The following is an 18135-nucleotide window of genomic DNA, read 5'->3' as shown; positions in this document are numbered from 1 at the left end:
GATCTGCTCTGGAACAAGACTGGACCAGACTACAGAACCAGATCTGTTCTGGAACAAGACTAGACCAGACTGCAGAACCAGATCTGCTCTGGAACAAGACTGGACCAGACTGCAGAACCAGATGTGCTCTGGAACAAGACTGGACCAGACTACAGAACCAGATCTGCTCTGGAACAAGACTGGACCAGACTACAGAACCAGATCTGTTCTGGAACAAGACTAGACCAGACTGCAGAACCAGATCTGCTCTGGAATAAAGACTGGACAAAACTAAAGAGCCAGCAAAACTTAATTGTAACTCAAAGTAATTGAACGCATGTAATAAAGTTAAGAGTTAAACCTGAGGCACCAAATGTTTGAATAATTTCCAAAAGCATGAATTGTGAAAAATGAAATGGCATATCACTACAGCAATGACATCAACCTATTCATTATCCACAGGTATATCAGTAAGTAGTCTGAAAACGAATTTGATTGGAACAGGAACATTTTGCATGCAGATCTACAGATGAACAGACTGAATCAGGCTGTCAGATGAGCAGGTTGACAAATAAGCAGGCTTTCAAATGAACAGATTTTCAAATGAGCAGGCTTTAAAATGAGCAAGAGAGCAGATTAACTTGTATGCGTGCTTGTGTGCAGGCAACACAATTGTGTACCCTGGATGCAGGGAAGTCATATCTGTTGAACACACACGCTCCTGTCCACTGATATTAGTTCTGCTTCTGTCAGTTCCTGTTGCATTGTGGGAAACTCTTCCCACATGCGACAGTCAGGAACACCCTTTAGGGAGCTTCGCAATTAATGTCAGCATGTTTCTCTTTGTGTGTGTGCATGTGTACGTCAGTGTGTGGGAGTATGTATGAGTGTGTCCATGTGTGCGTGTCTGTGTGTGTGTGTGTGTGTGTGCACATGTGCGTATGTGTCTGTGGGTTGCCTGCGTGTGGGAGTGTGTGGCGTGTTGTGTGGAGTGAAGTGTGAATTCACACATGTCGCTGTCACCTGTGTGCCCGCTAAGCTAGCTGTGTCCAGAGCCGTCCAGTGGACTCACCATCATCACGCCTTCTGACTCTCAAACACACGGCCGCACACACGTCCTACACAATCACAGTCTCTTAGTATGTTGGATGACTGAACCCTCAGAAAAAACAGCCAGTCAGTTCTCCAGATTGCCAGCCAGAGCCAGTCAGTCAGCCAGCCAGATGGATGCACATGTCCTTTGTCACAGCAAACATGTCTCACATAACAACGCAGCCTCTTTGGATGTGGAATGAAGTGACTGAAACCTTTGGGAAAAACAGCCAGCCAGCCAGTCAGCCAGGAAGTTCGGTCCATCTGTCTGTCTGTTGGACCGCTGAATAATGGAGGGAGCAGCATAAGCGCTGCTGCCCCTCAGCAGACACACAGAAACACAGCTGAATAATGCAGCGAGGCAGTCAGTCCGACACTGGCAGAGGAACAGAAGCAGAGGAACTCGGAGGCAGAGGAACTCGGAGGCAGAGGAACACGGAGGCAGAGGAACTCAGAGACAGAGTAACTCGGAGGCAGAGGAACGCGGAGGCAGAGGAACGCGGAGGCAGAGGAACACGGAGGCAGAGTAACTCGGAGGCAGAGGAACGTGGAGGCAGAGGAACGCGGAGGCAGAGGAACACGGAGGCACAGGCTTGACCTACACCAACAGCAGTATGTTAACACGAGTATTAGACACGGAAACGTGTCTAATACTCGTGTTAGAAAACATTTAAGTAAACCAACCAAACCAAAATTTAAGTAAACCAACTAAATTCATCCTTTCAGATACGGTTGAGGATGGGCATTAGACTGCCATGGCTGTTGCCAGTGTTAGGCATGCTACTGTTTGCGGCGTGCAGCACCCAAAGCATTATTTTGGGCTGATGAAAGTGGTACAAACACAGCACTTACACGCCCCCTCCATCAAACCTGCCATTATACGCTGCATTTCATTGCACACAATACATATCTAAACAGACGACAGAGAAGTGCATTACTGAGAGTGATAAGCCAGACAGAGGTAGAGACAGAGGGAGGCTGGGAGAGAGGCTGGGAGAAAGAAGGTGGAGGCAGGGAGAGAGGCACGGTGAGGCTGGCAGAGGTTAGGAAAGGCAGGGGGAGGCTGGAAGAGGCAGTGGAAGTCTGGGGGAAGCTGAGAGAGAGGCAGGGGGAGGCAGGGAGAGAGGCTAGAGGAGACGGAGATCAAGGCAGCAAGGGAGGCAGAGGGAGGCAGCGAGGAAGCCACATGGGTTGTAGGGAGACGACCGAGGCAGTGGAGGCAGTGGAGGCAGTAGGAGGCTGGGGATCCTAAGGGTAGGCAGAGAGAGAGAGGCAGAGCAAGTTTGGTCTGGGGGAGACAGGGGGAGAAAGGGTAGGGAGGGAGACAGGGTAAGGCAGGACACGGGGAGAGACATGATGAGGAGAAAGGCTGAACACTGACCGGGTTGATACATGTGAGATCAGGCTGAGTTGTCAACCAGGAGGGGAGAGGAGGAGGGTGGATTACGTAATATGTTTGTTCTGCCAAGCGGAGCTCCTGTGAAACATTAAGTGGTACTGTATTAAAAAGCAGCGTGTGTGTGTGTGCTTATGTGCTTGCACGCGCGCGCGTAAGTTGAAGTGTCTGTGTCTGCAGGGGGGCCAGCGGACGGTGTCCATGTCGTCGGTTTCTCATGGACACATCGGTCTCTCATGGACACATTGGTTTCTCAGTCAAACTGGAGAACTTCTCACCCCTCGCTCCATTCCTCCACCCCGACTGTTTATGTGTTTTTAATTCAATCTGTAAATCCTCTTGTGCAAAGGATGTTTGGTGCTCGGACATGTGTTCTCAGTGACAGAGGGGAGAAGTGGGAAATTGGTTGGAATGGGATAGAGAGAAGAGGTGTGTGTGTCCGTGTGTGTGTGTGGGGGGGGGGGGGCTGTAGAGGGACATAGGGCAGATAAATAAGAAGGGAGAAGGGAGGAGGAGAGCCGGATGGGGGGGATAACTTTAGGGATTAACCCCAAACATCTCTGACTGTCTACAACAGCCATCTGTCTGCTTGTGTTTGTGGGGAGGCTTTGTCAGTGTGTATACACACTCTCTCTTTCCTTTTCTCTCTATGCCACTGTATCTCTCTCTCTCTCTCGTTCCCTTTCTCTGTATCTCTCTCTCTCTCTTACATACACACACTAATGTAGAGGGTTTCTTCCGAATGCCAGGACTTTTGGGAACACAGAAAACAACAGATGGTGAAAAAGGCAGAATAAAGAGCTATTTCACCGGTCAGACCGGTATCACATACACACATGTTCATACACACACACGCACACACACACACGTCCAGACCCAAACTAATGACTATACCCATGATTGAATTGCAAACAAAAGCCACAGTCATTATCCACCCTGTCTGTCAGAGGTCTGCAACAACATCACCATTCTCAAAGTTGCCGCTCTCTCCAGCTCCGAAGTCATGTCCTCAGCTTCTCACACAACCAGAACACCCTCAGAAGGAGAGCACCTCCGTCCATGCTAGGATCCCTGGTCCATGCAGCCATCTTGGCCTGGTCTGCATTGACATGAGCTGTGCCCTCCAGCAGGTGCATCGGCAGCGCCAGCCACCGGCAGCTTCCACTGGCTGTATTGATTCCACATTAGAGGATTAATAAACAGACTAATGGACCATCAGTCCACATCTCCCTCCCGATCCATCTGAGCATGCCCAGGTCCTGCCCAGAGTACCACCATCCAGCCCTGAGATTGGCTGGTTATTAGACACAGCTACGGTAAGTGTGCGGCTAAGACGCCTGTCAGCCAGGAGGTAATGTTTCCTCCATAAGCTTATCCGCCCAGTGTTTCCTGCGTACACTTGAGAGCAGATAGGCTCGTAAATGGCCTCGGCGCTTCCCTGATGAGCGATGGATTGTGGTGTGTGCGTGTTGAGATTGTGTGTGTGTCTGTTGGGGTGGAGCACGTGTGTGTGTGTGTGTCCTGATGAGCCGGCTGGGGTGAAACCTGTATAGAGCAGCTGTAGCAGTCAGGGGTGATTGAATGGGGATGGGGGGTAGTGCATGTGTGTGCGCTTGTGTAGGGGATTTCCCCGGGTCACCACTGACTGAGGTATAAAGCGTCAGGCAGCCCTCTCTCCTTCTCTCCTCTCCTCACCTCACCTACTCTCCCTTCCTTTCCTCTCTATTACTCTCCCCCCTCCTCTCTCATCTCCTCTTTCTGCTCAGTGTCTGTTGTTCATCCCATTACTGTGAGAAGTAGGCCACAGTATATTCTCTGTTTTGGCTCGGGTACAAAGGGCTGGGTCTCTCTGTATCTGGGACAGTAGCAGCAGCACAGGCCAGGACTGGGGCTCTGACCAGCAGCACAGCACAGGCCAGGACTGGGGCTCTGACCAGCAGCACTGCACAGGCCAGGACTGGGGCTCTGACCAGCAGCACTGCACAGGCCAGGACTGGGGCTCTGACCAGCAGCACTGCACAGGCCAGGACTGGGGCTCTGACCAGCAGCACAGCACCCAGCACAGCACCCAGCAGCCTGGGTCTGGGCCTGGGCTAGGATCTAACACAGTTAACAAAGCCTGGGCTGTTTCTGGCACACAGAGGAACTCACAGAACTGAAGACTTATTTTAAACTAAAATGAATAATTCATCAATGTAAGCCAGATGCCCCATTATAATCAGGTCACGCTGCAACCAGTTGCACACTTTAAAAGTGCTGGGTGACATGGCAGATAGGAGATGTGAATGATTTGGATGTTGTTGTCAGCAGGGAACACAAGCATGTGATGGACTGTGAACGGTTCACAGCTGAAGCTCCAGTTTGTTACCCTGGCGACAAAAACAAGAAGACAACAGGAAAGGTGACACGTTTTGTTTTGGGTTTGACAGTTAACGTCAGGTTGATTGTACCTGTATGACACCTGTACCTGTAGGCTACCTTTATGACAGGTAATGTCAGTTGGTGTTTGTGGCTAGCAGTTGCAGCTAGGAGCTAACTGGATGTCGCTAGCATCAGTATTAGTATGTAAGCAGCAGTGTTGCTGTGTCTAAGCTCCCTTATCTCACCTTTTCCTCAGAGCAACACCAGTATCCATGGTAACCTGAGGTGCTATGCAAAATCACAAAACCAAACAGACTTCACACCCCTATGGATCTCTTTGAGAGGGATTTTAATTCAGACCCAAAGCAGACTTCATCATCATTTACTTTGTGGGGCGTGTGTGTCCTTCGATATGTGTTTACCAGGTGTGTGTTTGCCAGGTGTGTGTCTGCGTGTTTGAGAGGGAGCGGGGCGGATGATTAATATGGAGAGAGTCTTTAGCTGCCTCGGGTCAGGGATGATGTACGAGCTGCGTGCTGGCGCCTCACACCGCCTGAATATGGATGAAAAGTCATAAAATTTCATGACAGTTTACCTATTCCCACGGCAACGCACTGAGCCTCGCCGTCTGCCCAGCAGAAAACAATACAGGAAGTTCATGATCGGAAACACAAGAGCCCAGATTGTGAGGCCCATAAAACGTTAGGGCGCACTGTGTAGGTGCCTAGTGTGTGTGTGAGCGTGTGTGTGTTTGTGAATAATCCTGCAGAGCACATGACTACAACATATAACTCAACAAGGTGGTGCGTATGACTAAAAAATGTAATTCGGCAGTGTGCCTGTACGTGACGGCAGCCGGGATATTCCTCCAGACCTCGTTCTACAGCACCTAACCAGAAGCCCGTGCCATCTGGAGCAGTCTAATCATGTGATCGTCTCTCAGAAAGTAGGTCTGTATTGTCCAGTGTGTTAGAACAAATGCCGAGGTGGTCGTATGTGTTAGAATAAGGCCTAGTTAGTCATATGTTGCACAAGGTCAACCTTGGTTTCTATGTAGGAAAGGACACGATGGTTCTATGTTCCAGTTCTGCATGTTGGAGCCCTGAGGCGGTTCTGCTGTCTAGCTCTCTCCCTCTGCAGTAGTTTCCTCTCTCCTCCATCTGTTTTGTGTCAAAAATCGCAACAATAAAGGGACCGTTCAAGAACGGTTATAAGAACGGTAACGTAATTAAGAGTAGTGTTTTCATGTGTGTGTGTGTGTAGGTGTGCGTGGTTGTGTGCGCGTGTGTGTGTAAGAGTGTGCTTGTGCACGTGTAGGTGCGAGTGGGCGTGTGTGTGCACATGTGAGGGCACATGGACTTGTGTGTGTGGGCATGTGTGCGTGATCCTCAGATGAGGGTTGCTTCGTCCTTGCGTTTCACAGCCCTACCCCAGACCTGGCGTTGTGAGATGTGCTAAAAGGTTTCTCACTAGTTCTGGCGTGTTTCCACGGTTGGCCACGGTTACCATCCACTCCCTCCACACACACATCCTGTCACGCCGCCTCCAGCCCAGCATGCCACACGTCGCAACTGCTCTCCTCTCGAGTCACCGCACACACACACACGCATGGAGGAGCAAACCCAAAACACAGTAACACACACACACGCAGTCCCAAGCTCATCTGCCAGTCTGCTCATCCTCCTTTTACTTCCAAAACACGTTCCTTTAGAGGGTAGAATTTCCCAGAAACTCCCCCTTACGCACACACACACACACACACACAAACAACTTGATCAATAAAACGGCTGCATCCTAATGATACCCTCCTGAAGGTCAGGCAGTCCACAGAGAATGGCTTGGGATGGAGGGATGAAAGGAGAATAGAGAGATGAGAGGAAAGAGTGATGTGCTCTGTGCTTATCCTGCACATGCAGATCCTCGTTACTGGGTTATTATGGAGTTGATAGTTCTGTCTTACCTCTGACACACACACACACACACAAAAGGCCGGGTTAGTCATTTACCTTGGGCTGACATTTACCCAAACATACAGGACACATATTAGTCATTTGTCATACAGTCTTGTCAGAACAACTCTGTTTCCATCGGTACCATCTTTGACTTGCAGAAAAACCTGGCACAGAAACATCAAAACCTTTCATTAAGGGGACTTTGAAGGTCCATTTCATCAACGTTGACCTATATAAACACAAAAAGTAATAAAAGGAACAGTTCTGAGCTGGGGGTGGTTTGGATTTCACTCTCTGTACTCCACAACTCAATCAGTAGAGTTAGAGTCTCCAAGCCCATCACAGCACATTCACCACCAGCTATGGAGAAGTGCGCATATTTGTGTTGATTGGTTTTGTTTGTTTGTGCAGTCCTGAGAGAGAGATAATTAGCATGTTATTGGGAGACAACAGAGAAGGCGTTGCCAGCACTGAAGAGTCTGAACGATGTATTTGTGTGTGTGTGTGTGTGTGTGTGTGTGTGTGTGTATGTGTGTCTGTGTGTGAGTAAGCGCTCAGGGATCAGGCATACCAAAGCCAGCCTAATACACTGTAATGGCTCGGAAGCTGCAGTCTGCCAGCTCTTTGTCACTCTCTCTTTCTCTCGCTCTCGCTCTCGCTCTCTTTCTCAGACACACACGCGCGCGCGCGCGCACACGGGCACACACACACATCCATCAAACCTTCTTTTCAGCCGGGCGCCATACTGGGCCAAGTGCTTCACAGAGTTAGCACTGTTTAGCTGCAGTCATTACACGTGTAAATATTTCCATGTTTGCGTTCCGCCGCAACGTGATTGTCTTGGGGAGCGTTTATGCTCACGCTGTTCCCTCGTTTGGGAGGAGGCGGTAAGAGGAGACGTCACAGTCGGCCACGACGCTCAGGAACCAGCAGGCAAACATCATTATCCTGGAGAGGAGGGGCCTGTTGGTGAATGGGCATTAACAACAGCATCTGCTAGCCAGTTTGCTACTCTATCGAGATACCATCAAACTGCTCTTGGCTTGATTGCTATTCCTGTTTTCTCTTCCGCCCGCTTTGGCTCCTTCTGTCCCTGTATCGCTGTCCTCCATCTCACCTCTCTCTCTCCCGTCTCTCGCCCGTCTATCTCTCTCTCTCTCTTTCCCTCTTTAATCTTCCCATCTTTGTCTTTCCCCTTTCCTCTTTTTTTTACCCAACGGTCCCCCTCCTCCTCCTCCACCCTGGCTCCTACCAGTGCGTGGAGTGTTTGGCAGGACGGCTGCCTGTCTGTCCCTGGGCTTGTGGAGAGGTCTGACGGACACACGACCAGCGACAGGCTGTCCCTCCTGCAGGCTGTCCCTCCTGCCTCCCTGCCTCGCATCCAGCTCGGATGACCAGCTGTTCAGAATATTATCAGGTGACAGCATCTTGTAGCTGTTAATGCCTGCTAATGAATGAACTGCACTGGTGCATTGTTGAAGAGGAGGGGGGTGGAGGGGGGGGGGGGGAGAGCTTTGCTGGCTGTACCATTGGACCTATTTTCTGGACCCAAGAAAATGAGTGCTCTTGAGTCGTGGAGAGAAGCTACGCATCACTCTGCAGTGGCTCCTAACCATCACTGCCATGTCAGGGTTGGTTGAAGTTCAGCTGTGAGAAAAATGCAATTAAGTATAAAACTTCAAAGGTTCCTCTGACCCATTTTCTCTCCCTCTCCTTATTTCCCTCTCTCCCTCTTTCTCTCTCATCTATCTATTTGTCCCACCCTCTTCCTTTTCCTCCCTCACTGAGGGACTTACACAGTTTAGTAGCTTAAGAAAACACAGCAACATTAACTTTGATAAAAGCCTCATTCGGAGTTATGCTCTGTAACAATGACAGTCATACATAGGCATGTGAGAGTCTGCAGGCAGTTTGACTGAACCAATACAGGAGACCGACCATCCTTTCATCCCAGCTCAGGAGATCTCCTCAGAGCTCCGCCGGGCACCTCCTCCTATTGCTAATGCAGCCCCACCTCTCGCTAGCACGCTAGCTCAGCAGCACTGCTGAATTAGCATGGCGGCTCTCAGGAGACGGTGGGCTCGTTCAATTATTCATCCCTCATCTTCCGACTGCCTCTTTGTTCTCCTCTGTCGTGTGTTTGTCTTGACTTTCACCCGGGAGAAAACAGCCATCCCGAGGAGCAGAGCCCGAGGCTCGGCCAGTGGGGAGAGAGAGAGGGGAGTCGTTTCAGAAGAACCGGCCTAGACACAGTTCACGAGAGGCAGGACGAGGGTGACCAGATCAGATTCCACCACGGAGAAAGTGGTTGTTCTCAGTCCGCTCTCTCGAAAACGACCTCAGCCTCCTCCTCCCCTCTGTTTCCTCCCAGAGCAGCAGAGCCTAGAGAGAGGCGTCTATAAATAGTCGGCACTGTATGTGCGTTTGATGAATCAGTTTGAAATGAGAGGAGAATGTTGCCCCCGCTCTATTTGTATTCTGAGCTGAGCAGTGTGCAGCAGGCCCCACTCAGGGCTGAGCCCTCCCCGGTGAGGAAGAGAGCGAATGAAACTGCCCCACCCTGCCCTCTATGATGACTAGAGAGAAGAAGGAACACGTTGTTATTCACAAGCTTGGTCCTGTGGGAGAGGAGGGGAAGAGGGGAAGAGGGAAAGAGGGGAGGAGAGGAGGGGAAGGGAAGAGGGGATGAGGGGAGGAGAGGAGGGGAAGAGGGGAAGAGAGGAGGAGAGGAGGGGAGGGGAAGAGGGGAAGAGGGGAAGAGGGGAGGAGAGGAGGGGAAGAGGGGAAGAGAGGAGGAGAGGAGGGGAGGGGAAGAGGGGAAGAGGGGAAGAGGGAAGGAGAGGAGGGGAAGAGGGGAGGAGGGGAAGAGGGGAAGAGGGGAGGGGAAGAGGGGAGGAGAGGAGGGGAAGAGGGGAAGAGGGGAAGAGGGGAAGAGGGGAGGAGAGGAGGGGAGGAGGGGAAGAGGGGAAGAGGGGAGGAGGGGAGGGGAAGAGGGGAAGAGGGGAAGAGGGGAGGAGAGGAGGGGAAGGGAAGAGGGGATGAGGGGAAGAGGGGAGGAGAGGAGGGGAAGGGAAGAGGGGAAGAGGGGAGGAGGGGAAGAGGGGAGGAGGGGAAGGGGGGAAGAGAGGAGGAGAGGAGGGGAGGAGAAGAGGGGAAGAGGGGAGGAGAGGAGGGGAAGAGGGGAAGAGGGGAAGAGGGGAGGGGAAGAGGGGAAGAGGGGAGGAGAGGAGGGGAAGAGGGGAAGAGGGGAGGAGGGGAGGAGGGGAAGAGGGGAAGAGGGGAGGAGAGGAGGGGAGGGAGGGAGGTGGCTAATCCACATAAGTGTGTGTCTTCAGCTTTCAGATCTGTCATACATACAGAACAATACGTGAATGAAAGATACGTGTGTGTGTGTCTTTGTGTGTGTGTCTTTGTGTGTGCGTGTTTGTGTGTGTCTCCGGGCAGATTAGGGATAGGTGGAGAAATCCCTACCTCCTCTCTGTAATCCCATCAGTCTTCCGGAGGGAGATCACATGTGGTCAGATCTACCCTGTACATAGTCCTGGGGTCCTCCCAGACATACCCTGTCCTGGTTCCTACGAGGCCTCACCTCCATCCTCCCAGACATACCCTGTCCTGGTTCCTACGAGGCCTCACCTCCATCCTCCCAGACATACCCTGTCCTGGTTCCTACGAGGCCTCACCTCCATCCTCCCAGACATACCCTGTCCTGGTTCCTACGAGGCCTCACCTCCATCCTCGCAGACATACCCTGTCCTGGTTCCTACGAGGCCTCACCTCCATCCTCCCAGACATGCCCTATCCTGGTTCCTACCAGCAGTCATAGATAGGTTTCTACAGGTCTTTAAACTAGCAGCTGTTCACCCCCTGCAGCCCTGGACTGGCTCTGCAAGGAGTTGATGTCAATCTGCTTTCCTGGTTCTCTGAGTCGTTTCTAGATACTATTAAATAACAAGTGACTAAGAGTTCTGAGGCTGGATTGAATTCAAAACAAGCTTGTAGGCAAGAGCAGAGTTTTGCAAAGAGCTTAGGGTCACAGTCCTTCTCATGTCATGAAACAAGCCTTAGCTGGGTCTTAACAAGGACCCGCTATACTCAGGGTTGGAAACCAGGTAATCTGGTCCTCCTCTTTCTCTCCCCTAACTCAGAAGATCTTACCAGTTCACGAGACCAGACAGGCACATTCCTTAACGCATGTGCCTTTGCTCTACTTCTTCAACATGACTCGATAAATCACAGAGCTGAGACCTGCAGAGAGTGCTCTTTCACACAAAGGCAGCAGTCTACACATTCCTATCCAGGTTACATCCTTCTGATCCAACCTCTGAAGGATTTACTCAGATGATATATTGAATAAACAGGGTTATAATTACTGCATGAGCTAATTAATCTCGAAACCATATCAAATAATAAGAACTATAATCGCAAGGCCAATCTAGTCATTCCTCAACAAAAGTCACCATGACAACACAAACTGAAAATTACCTTTGAGTAGTTAGTGATTCCGACTCTTCAAACATCTACACATACATTAGATACAGGAACACTGCCAGACATTTCCAGTCAATGTAGACAAACAATGTAAAAGACCAATGCCTTTACGTTCTTCCTAAGAATGATATATAATAACTATTGTCAGATCAGTATGTTCCTGCTCATGTAATGATGTCATTGTGCTGGTCTTCAGGACAAGGAGATGTGCATATTTGATGACCTAACACAGTTTCCCTCTCCTGCTGTTGCTTCATCTTCACCCCACCCTCTCCTTCTGGTAGGCTGCCCAACACACACACACACAATACCAACAGCACAACTGCTGACTGCAGCTCATCACATCAGCCATTAGCCTGGCTGCACAGATCTAGGGGAAGAAGGTATGTTGAAACTCTAAACTCCACTGAACATATCTGAATACCAGGACCTGTGAGACCATGGTCTGGTACAAAGTCAACCCAGAGAAGTGGTGACTCACTTCAGGCTGAGACAGAATGAATGGCTCGTCATGACAGCTACCAAATGTTTTTGCAGGGAAGGTAGGAATCGGCTGCTTGATTTGTATCTAGAAGATACTACATCATCATCATCATCATTTTATTTCTATATAACCAGATGAAGGCCAAGCTATAAAATGAAGACTGCCTCTTCCCTTCTACTTTCTTTCTGGTGCAGGTAGTTTCTCTACAGCCTTCCTCACCTAGAGTGTCGGGGGCTCATAATAACAGCAGATGCAGCAAATCTCACAGGGTTCAGAAGTCTGAATAGGTCGCTTTTCAGTCTGAAAAATGGAGCTGGATACATCCCGAGTCACTTTGGAAGAATTTTGTTGCTAGCGGGGTCTGAAAAGTCATTAGGCCTGTTGACTAAGTTGCTTAGTTGGCAACCATGATTAGGTACACCACACAAAGGCAGGATGTATGATTGAGTAGGCCACGAAGAGGCGTTCTTTAAGATATTGATCTCTATACTAATACTGTAGCTTCAGCCAGAGCCTAACAGTCCATCTTTTGGGAAATTGTAGATGTTATAGATATAAGGTGTTTTCCTTTATAAGAAAACAGGAATATTGCTTTCCAGTACACAACACTTAATGGAAGGAACTTGTGGAAAAAGTGGCAAAAATAGAGTCATGTCCTCCAGATTATAACATACGATATCATCAACAAACAGAAGTAGACATATTTATTGCTGCTTCCAGACAGTTTGCCTTTGGGTTGAGCCATCTCCTGTTGCCTGGTTGTTGCTGCAAGCCAAAGGAGACGAGAGGACTGGAGAGTTTGATGTAGTGCTTCAGTCTGACTGGTCTCTAGAGGTCTCTGCAAAACCTCAGGCTCCAGGTCCATCATTCATCCCCGGACCTGGAGACCATGCATTCGTGTACCATGTCCAGATTACACGAATGCAAACCACCAGAGAAAAACACAAGTTGACATTTAAACATTCACATGCAAAATCCCACCATTTCCCTCTCCAGAGCAGCAAATCATCTGCAACATCAAATTACTTTCATTTCCTCTGGAGCTCTCCCCATCAATAGGGATGAATATTTTAGAGGCAGGAGTCAGATGATCCACTCTGTAACCCTGTAGCACTCTAGCCCTAAGAAGCAGAGATGTGACAATCCTTTCTACTAATGGGTCCTCTACATATCCAAATGGGCTAATGAATATAAATAGTTCCGAACCAGATCTCTTGCCATATCTATTCAAAACATAATATGAATACTATCTGTAAAAAAATCTGTACCTGAATTGATCGTTTGATCACCTATTCGACCAAAGTGCTAAGCCATTCGTTCTTTCATTGTCTCGTGTTCAGGATGCGTCACTGGGTCAGCCTTGCTGGCCTGACTGTCACAGACACTATTTGTGTGTGTGTGTGCTCTGCTGTGACTTGTCTCCTGTTTGGATCAGCAGGGGATGGGGAGAACACACATAGACACCGCAGACACTCTGACAGCTCATTATCACAGACAAACAGCTCTCAAAGTCACTCCCACACACACACACACACACAGGGAACATAGAGGAACACACATATACACACAGGGCACATAGAGGAACACACACACAAAGAACACATTAAAAAAGACACACGCCCACACACCTAGAGGGCAACCAAAGGCGCACTCACATTCACAAACAAGAATACCAATACCAAGAATAGCATGTGCACAAAGACATACAATCACACCAAGACACATGCTACAGTGTACCTTAACATTCTGTACTGCACATGCTGAACCCCTCAGCCGTCATGAGGTGAGTCCACCCAGATCCACACTAACAAGATGAGGAGGATTTAGCGGTGGGTTAAACTTTTCCACCCTCAGTCTTTTTGGCTCAAAGAAGTCCAGACGATTTACCAACAGTGCCTGTAAAGAAACATCGATGAGGCCGGGGCCTATCATACCGAGCGTGTCATGAGCCCACATCACTGGCCATTCCCAGCCCAGGGGATGAGATCACTCTCGTCACAAATCAGCAAGCTGGTCTCGGAATTAGGCGGAGAGCGTGTGACGATGACGAGCGAGGCAGTGGTACAGGAACACAACGACCAGACACCAACACACTCCCTCCTCAGACGGAACAAGACTGATTGCACGCCTACAATTAAAAACCCATGAGAGTTGTAAAACGGGCAAACACAAAAACAAAAAAAAGGGATTAAGAACGGAGGAGTAAGGAGTAAGGAGTAAGGACTGAACGGTTGGCCGTAGAACTAGCTTTGTGATGTGGCTCTACTTGAGATAATGACTAATTGAACGATCTGACTAGCAGCTCAAGTACGCTATCAGTTGACCAGGGCTTTCTTTCATATCTTTATGCATGTATCCTCCTGACCTCACTGTTTGGATTCAGAACAGGCAATGAGAAAAAGGCTTTTGAAGAAGCTTTTCTATCCAAACAGAGTCAGGCTTCTGCATTGTGCAGTGCGACCTAATCCTTCACACACCCCTATCCTGCACAATAAGATCTTCCTCTCAATATGCACTTAATAACTTCCTTTTCAACCTCCTAATTCAATGAACTCATTAGTCTCTCAGCACTGCTCTATTAGCCCAATGATAATAGACACTAGCACGCTGAGCACACACTGGGCCAACACACACGGCCCACCATAGATTTGTAATATTTAAGATTCAATCGGCTTTACTCTCTTTTGGAGGATTTGGGGCGTTCCTGTCGATAGTATGATGCTGGAGATATTGTGGAGACAGTCCAGTTAACACAGTGCCTTATTCTTGTGGAAGTGGTTTGTCCATTTCATTTGATAAACCACATATATTGGCTCGGAACTTCGAACTAAAGCAGAATGCACCACCCATCTGTTTATCAAATGTCATTTGAAAGCCAGTCTATTATCCGAGAATGGAGAGTGCAGCCAGTAGTGTTGAGTGAGCTGTCCGTGACGATGAATTGATCCACTCCTCTGAACGCTGCTGTTTTTCAGCAGAAAATAAGATGAAAGGATGCAGACTTCTCGGTGAGATGACAAACTTCCTACCTTGGACACACGCAACGTTTTCCATGTCTTACATACAGATCAGACCGTTCTAAAAGTTTTCAGTAGTCTTTAATCAGACCTCATGAGGCGCTCTCCATGGTCCTGAAAGCGTTGTAGACGCACTCAGGGTGAAGCCTCGCCTGCTTAGCAGACAGATCTGAGGCCCTGATACCCAAAACACGGATAACGCATCGAACACAGAACATGGAGGACAAAGAAAACATACGGCAAACCGACGTTTCAGTCAGAGGAAACACTGAGGGCTTGAGTTACACGAGCTCAGCAGGCCGGCGTCACCCGATCTCTAGTGCTGTGTCGGATACGGTTTCAGTCTATACAGTCTTCCGTGGCCCGCCATGTCACCTGACACATTTACCAACCGTTATCTTGAACTACGCATCATTATTGATAAACGTGTAACATTCCTAACGGCGAACGCCTCATACTTGACCATAGTTCCAGCTCGGTGCCGGGAATGGAGGGGTGGGAAGGGTCGATATTTAAACCGGCCGTGTGCACAGGTACGGGGTGGGGTTAACATGGCTAAGCCGGCGATGATGCTGTTTCAGTGCTGCAGCCTTTGATACTGGGCCAGACATGCTGATTTCTCACGCGCAGCAGGACTTCCATAGCCTACAGCGTTGTGTTAGCTTTCGTATTGGCTCTGGCACGCGACATCATCATAAGCTGTGCCCAGAGTAATTAAAATGGTCTCCAGGCTGTGCGGACGGCTGTGACACCGGGGTTGGCCAACTCAACCACATAGGGAATACAAAACCTATAATCATTCCTATTTCGAAGGTGTGAGTCGACTAACCCAATAATCCTCCAATCAGAGAACGCATAATCAGATACGTTTTCCTTTAAAGGTGTGTTCTAATCCACCGTAATCAGTTTTCCGGCGGTGCTGCGGTCTCCAAGCAGTAACTCTCGCGCCTAACTCTGCCTCTGAGCAGCACACGCACCAAGAAGGCAAGTCGAATTATAACACCACCAGCCCGCGCTGCTATTCTGAAAACCCGACGGAGAAGGCCACGGATAGAGATAGGCATCAGCTCTACAGTGTAAACCTAAAGTTGGTAATGAGTTGTGGTCCGTGTATCGCGCACTCTGATGATTTAATTTCGTGTCTTTAAATCGAGTCGGGAGGGACTGGAGCAGGGACATGCACTATCCAACCATCCCATCTCTCTCCATTTTCAGCTTTGTTTGTCCATAAACTTTATATTTATTCGGATGTGCTTAAATATGGTGCTGTGTTGTAATGAAACTATAGTTCATGATGTCTTCTGATGAGCTGACAACAAGCGGAATGCCCACTGAGGTCGATCAATAGGCTCCGCACGCTGTGCCGGTGTTGCTCTTAAATCAAATCCATTCACCGCCTTAAATCAAATCTATACTTCACGCCTCTCGCCTTTGAATAGTAGCGCACACAGTAGGCTAGATTAGATTGAATGCGTATTGGCAAATAATATTATTTATTGTCTCGTTCCGTCAAATTATCTTGATTATTTTTACCGTGGCCCTGGCAGCCTACAGCCTTTCACTGATGGACAGATTTAGTGGTGAGAGAATGTACGTGGGCTCGAGCAGGACAGGGGGAGACGCCTGAAACCATTACCGTTTGAAGCAGAGCCAGGGGTAAAGACTCCACCGACAACACACGCACACACACGCGAGCGCATACACACACACACACACAGTGTAAATGGACGTCAGAGCTGCTGATAGACAATGGAGCTGATTTCAATCTAGCCCCTATAACGAGGGTGAGGCCGGGGAGAAGGGTCTGCCTTAGCGCCATGCTAACACCAACCACACACACACAGGACCACCACCACCACAATTATCACCCCCCCCCAAAAAAAAACAAAAAAAAAAAAACAACTACGCTAAAAACACTTCAAACGGACGAAGACTAAACGAATGAATCGAACTGACCAATCACATGATCCCACAGTACTCAGATATCCTGCCGACATTTATTCACCACGGGCAGCAACCTTATCCTGCCTGAATTCCTTCGAACCTGCCGCTGTGTAAGGCTTGTTTTTGACCTTGCATTGCAGCCGAGCATTAGGATACTTTGCTGGTTTCACAAACGTCCTGTGGTCTACCTATCCATGAGTAGCTGAGTTCAGTACAGACGGTTACCTATAACTGAACAATTTGCGTATAGGCTAAGCCGGCAAGCCATACATACGAGGAGACTTACAATTGATATGAGTAAAAGTTTACCTCAAAGAAGGAACGCCAGCCCAGCTCTCAGCACCGAGGGTCAGGGAAATCGGATCTTCTCACATTTCATAGGTTCCCATGTTCCGATTCTGTTTGGCCCCATTGGATTGTAGCTAAATTATATCGACACAAGATGCGCTGGATTTCATAGCGCACAACTCCGCGCTGCCCATCTCCTCTGTGTGCTTGACTGGTATGCCATCCGTTTGTATTCGATAACCCCTCACAATCCTCTGGTGCTCCGGTTTACCACCGTTGGAAAATACAATCCAAGACAACCGCACCGAGAAACAGTCAAATTCCAACGCGCTTCGAAGGAATCCTCTTCTGAAAAACGGGTGCTTGTTTTCGCTTCAGAGTCGACGGAGAACTTGCCATTCTTTCACCCGCTCGTCGACGCGCTTCGCCACCGTAGAAGCTTTCCTCCGCAGTTTAAAAAAAACCCTGCTTGCTCTATTTAGCTGAGCGCGCGTCTCCGTCTCCGCAGCTGAGAGCGGTAAAGTGGCCGCTACGGGGATCTCAGATCAGATCTCAGCAGGGGGACCGTTGCACCGCTGCACCTTGCGCGCACTTCCCCTCGCTCTTCCTCCGCACAGAGTTAATCCAAAAGGTGACGGAGTGTCAATAGCCAGCCTCCTTGTCAAACAGCGCTCATTCTCTCTTTCCCGTGCTTCGGTTTATAGCCTACTCCGGTATTATGCCCCCACGACACTGTTTCATTATCCAAATATAGATGGCTCGGTTTAAACCCTCGACAGTTGTACCAGGATGAGTTAACCTCGCTCTGGGAACCTGGAATTCCCGCTTCAGTATTCTCTTTCTATACTCTCGACTAAATAAAAGAGATAGAATCATTACTTTACTGACTCGTTATGTCTCTCTCCCGCTCTCTCTCTCTCTCTCTCTCTCTCTCTCTCTCTCTCTCTCTCTCTCTCTCTCTCTCTCTCTCTCTCTCTCTCTATCTCTCTCTCTCTCGCTCTCTCTCTCTCGCTCTCTCTCTCTCTCTCTCTCTCTCTCTCTCTCTCTCTCTCTCTCTCTCTCTCTCTCTCTCTATCTCCCAAAATCTGTGTGTGAAGTCAATTGAGATGAACATTTATGACAAAAAAGGGC

General features: G+C 49.1%; 1 protein-coding gene across 1 annotated transcript in view; it reads right to left on the bottom strand.

Annotated features, from left to right (window-relative positions):
* The window catches only part of lrfn5a (leucine rich repeat and fibronectin type III domain containing 5a), a 35986-nt gene extending 18133 nt beyond the window's left edge, over positions 1-17853 (bottom strand). The window contains exon 1 of the mRNA XM_062470154.1: positions 17026-17853. The gene's annotated coding sequence lies outside the window, so the exon portion shown is untranslated. The remainder of the gene's footprint in view (positions 1-17025) is intronic.
* Between the last annotated feature and the right edge of the window lie 282 nt (positions 17854-18135).

The sequence above is a fragment of the Osmerus eperlanus genome, chromosome 9, assembly GCF_963692335.1.
Source record: "Osmerus eperlanus chromosome 9, fOsmEpe2.1, whole genome shotgun sequence".
In the NCBI taxonomy this organism is placed as follows: Eukaryota; Metazoa; Chordata; class Actinopteri; order Osmeriformes; family Osmeridae; genus Osmerus; species Osmerus eperlanus.
Note: the sequence above shows the minus strand (reverse complement) of the source record. Positions and strands in the feature narration are given on the sequence as shown.